Source organism: Zingiber officinale, chromosome 1A (assembly GCF_018446385.1).
Source record: "Zingiber officinale cultivar Zhangliang chromosome 1A, Zo_v1.1, whole genome shotgun sequence".
NCBI classification, from domain to species: Eukaryota; Viridiplantae; Streptophyta; class Magnoliopsida; order Zingiberales; family Zingiberaceae; genus Zingiber; species Zingiber officinale.
Window position 1 is genome coordinate 134,308,255 of NC_055987.1, and position 4,481 is coordinate 134,312,735.

The window sequence follows — 4,481 nt, forward strand, 5'->3', positions numbered from 1 at the left end:
TCTGCCCCATCTCGCAGGTGGTAAGCAGCTAGCTCGGCCTTCTCCCACTCGGAGCAAGCCATATAAAAGAATGTCCGCTCCATAGTCTCAATCCAGGACTGAGCTATGCTCGGATCAGTCTCCCCGCGGAATAATGTGAATCGACTCTTCATCGACTCGGCTAAGGCAGGGATCCGTGCTCGTGCCGCAACTATACCAGTAGGGATCGCTGCGGAACTAGGTAGAGCCACTGGAGCTGATCCTATAGGTGGTACTGAGGGATAGGCCGGAAGAGGTACCACTGGTGCTGTCGTATAACCTGGAATGGGTACTGCTGGTGGAACTGCTGAGTAGGCATAAGTAGGGGCGACTGGAGGTACGGTGGGCGGTACCGGATAAGGAGTAACCGGTACTGCTGGTGCGGGTGCCGGGTGTGCAGTAACCGGCGCAGGTATCTGGGGTACCCAGTACGTAGTAGCAGGCGCGACTAGAGGGGCTGCCGGGTATACTGCGGGTACTACTGCTGGGGGAGGTGCTGAATATGCCGACGGTGGTACCACTGGTGGTACAGTCGAGGTAGGTACCTCGGAAGTCGGAGCTATCGGGGTCTAATAAGCACCCGTACCCACAATGACCTGAGGAGTCTGCCTCTGTGGTGGTACCGAGTACGCAGTAGGCACGGCTAGAGAAGGTGCCGAGTACCCTGTAGGTACTACTGGCGGTACAGGCGAGGTAGGTACCTCTGAAGTCGGAACCGCCAGGATCTGACAGTCTAACGTGGTCACAATACCCTGAGGAGTCTATCCCTGACGGACAGGCTCAACCCTAACAGAACTCTCTGGAGACTCTGTCTCTAGAGAATCGATCGCCCTCATACATGTGCGACCACGTTTAAGTACTAGAACACGTATCATATATGTAAAAATGTTATCCAGAAATCACTACAGGTATGAAAACTATAAAATTACCTGATTTACCTATTTGCCGTCTGGAGATATCCTGTCGCTGCATAGCCCCCAAATAGATCCAATAAAACCTCGTCAAAATGCCTCGGAATTCCGAAACGAGAAAATCGACGGAAATCCGTACAATCCGAAAATACCGAGAAAGGCTCACGAAAGTAAGCATCGTAAATCCGAAACCCGACAAGTAGGTATCGCAAAACTTTGCTCTGATACCAAATAAATTGGTATCAGATAAACTCAAGAATCCAATACACAAAGAGCAGATACCGTAAACCCGCTCTGATACCAAATAAATTGGTATCAAATAAAATCCCGAAAATCCAAATACGCTAACAAACTCCAGGACACAAAAATCCGAAATCGGAGCCTAGCTCTGATACCAAAAATTGTTACGCCCCCAGGTAGTCCCTGTCCGAAGAAATTTCGGCAGCATCTCCCCTGTACGACGGACAATATGAAGCTCAGTATACATATATCTCCATACCTCGGCCACACACGGCCGGAATAATACAATACAAAAGAACAAGCCACGCAGTTTATATCAACATTCCACATAATTCAACATATAATCAATCCACGCAGTTTAATAAGGAAAGACGATATAAAATCTCGAAAATATATGTACACATCCTACTCCACTACATCGAAGAAAATCAAATCCACGAAGTAATGAAAATATCTGCAGCGGAAAACAATAGTAGTAAACCCGAATGTTCAATGTCCACAATACAACCAACAATACAAGTATTTAAGATGCAAAAGCAGAATAAATCCGACAAAGAAAATCCTCGCGACAAAGGGGCTAGCGACTGGAATCTCTCCTGACGGCCTCAACCTGGAAAATAGTAACAACGGGGTGAGTTCAAAGAACTCAGCTGGTAAACCAATAGACATGTACAGCAATATATATATCCACCAGTAAAAACCTAAGGTACAGTCTCCTAAACCATATGATCAATAGTACAGTTCTCTAACCATACAATCTATATAGTACAGTCCCCTAAGTATAACAGGTATGCAAGACTAAATAAACTGCAGTAACCAACAATAAGCATGCAATACAATATACTGCAAGAATATAAAAAGTGCATAACTGAAATAAACTGTACTCACCTGCGAGGCTCGGGCGAATGACTGTGAGCATACACAGATAAAAATAGTCAGAGCAAAAGCATATAACCTGTATGCATGTCAATCATATGCAATCACCAAAATGCATCAATCATAAATAATGCAATCTGTGCATATGATGCAAATGACATGTCCTGGTCACCCCTACTGCCATGCTCAGCCGTCTCACACACAATGGTGAGACCGAGTGGGTAGGGCTGTGACAACCGTGCACTCTGCCGTCACTACCCCTGATGAGTGACCGAGTGGACGGGATGCTGTCGGAGTACACCTATCCTCCTGCCTCAAACATAGTGAGGGAGCGTAACGCTCTCATCTCCCGGTACGCAGTGACGGGGAGGGACCCCGGTGTGCTACCACGCTCCTGTCACGCTACCCATGAGCGTCCTAGCGGAGCACTACCGGGCAATCTACCCTACACACCCTGAGTGCTGTGCCACTACCCATGCAGTGAACACGTTGTGTGCGGGTCCATGTAGCCGGCCGACGAGCTCAACAATAATGGAGTCGTCAATCGCCCAGCATGCAATCATGCAATATGGTGCATGCGGCTACAGTATGTCATACCTGAACATAGCCTCCTCCGTATATGTGTGTGCCCAAAAGGTAAACGCATATATATAACCATGATATAAAACAGCATAAATCCAAAGACCTCACATATAACAAGGATATAAGTATCATGAATCCAAGAGCATGTATCACACATGTACAGCAACTAATCAGTAGAGTAGAGCACTATAGATATACATCTCTATGAACATATACACATGGCAAGCGGTAACAGTATCCAATCCTAAAGTAAAGCAACTAGCAGATGAAGCATGTGATAGGTATCAACTAGCTAAGACCAAGGGAAGAAAATAATCTACTATCTGCCACTAGTAAATATATATAAGCTACACATATCATAAGACATTATCAAAAGATAAGTCAGAGGGTACCCGCCTCCAATAGAAGGTACAATCAAGCAATCCAAGGTCGAGACGCCTGTCTCTAATCCGAGTCCTGTGTCAATCAAACAATATATATATATTTTATTTAGCTAAATCCAAATGAATAGCTAAATAAAATCCCTAAACCTAAATTAGGGCAAAGCCCTAATCACAACCTCAATCTACATAATTAAATCTAATGGTTAAATAAGATTAGTTACCTAATCCCTAATCACCAATTAGATTAGAAATCCAATCTTAGATTAAATCCAATAGTTGACTAGGGTTAATTGTCTTAACCCTAATCATTCCATTAGTTTAATCTAAGCAATTAAATCTAATCACAATCAACATAACCCTAATTCATCCACAACAGGCATAACCATCTAAAATAACCAAACTACATGATGATCTACTACCCAATCAAAAATCCTACACCATACCTTAACCTCACAGCCCCCTATTGATGCTGGAACAAAGTGTTCTGCTCGATGGAGTAGCTGCCGGAACCAAAGAAACTCCACAGCAAGCACAGACCTCACCTCCTGATCGGATCAAGAAGGGTTCAATCAATGGAGATCATGGATCACACAATAAACCTTCAAGCCTTTGCTCGGCAACTCAATTGATCCCATCATCTCCAACCAAAACCTAAACCAACCACAATAAGATGACCAATTCGATCAGAGAAGAATCCAGCACAAGAAGATTCAAATCCAAAGAAGAACCCTAATCTAGCTAAACCCTTGAATCAACAAGGATCCAGTGATGAATCAAGAGGCAATTTCAGAAGAGGGGCTTTCGGTTAAGGCTGGCTTACCCACGCCGGCGATCGAGTGATACAGATCCGGACTAGGGCACCTCTCCAAGCTTCGGTAGGCGATTGGTTGGGAGTCGACGCAAGATCTGGTCCTTCACCGTGCCCTAGCCGCCGCACCTTCGGCGATCGGCCGCAAGCACCACCGGAGCAGAGACCCTTCGGCCGAAGGCAGCCCGGTCTTCCTTGGCACCGTCGAGATCCAGCGATGAGTTCCTCAGGATCGGCGACGAAGGCTAGAGAGATCGAGGAAGGAGAGGGTCGCGTAGGAGGAGATCGGCTTCCAAATCCGCCGGACAGAACCCCCTGATCAGATCCAGCTCCTCGGCACCGTCAAGCTCCGGTGACCCCACTAGTTTCCGTCGAGGTCGACAATCACTGGAACCCCCGGCTGTGCTTCGTCCGAGAGAAAGAGAGGTCGAGAGGAGTTGGGGAGATCGGGGAAGAAGGTGTTCGGGTTGGGTGAAGAGTCGGGTGAATCGGCGATGGGGTTTGGGGGAGAAAAGAAATAAAGGAAATGAATTTATATATTAACACATTTCCTCACTTAAACGAGTATCCTAAACAGGCTTTATCCGAGCCCAAAGTTTATCCCCTCAAAACCCTCCGTACGAGCTCCGAAAAATTCCCAGAAAATTTCTAAAAAATTCCTGA

The 4,481-nt window shown here is 46.0% G+C and overlaps 1 long non-coding RNA gene across 1 annotated transcript; it reads right to left on the minus strand.

Moving 5' to 3' along the window:
• Positions 1-1,593: 1,593 nt before the first annotated feature.
• LOC122010138 lies at positions 1,594-4,194 on the minus strand. Its single transcript, XR_006119794.1, has 3 exons — positions 3,831-4,194; positions 3,454-3,661; positions 1,594-1,779 (listed from the first exon to the last, which is right to left on the minus strand). It is a non-coding gene; the product is annotated as an uncharacterized LOC122010138 (long non-coding RNA).
• Between the last annotated feature and the right edge of the window lie 287 nt (positions 4,195-4,481).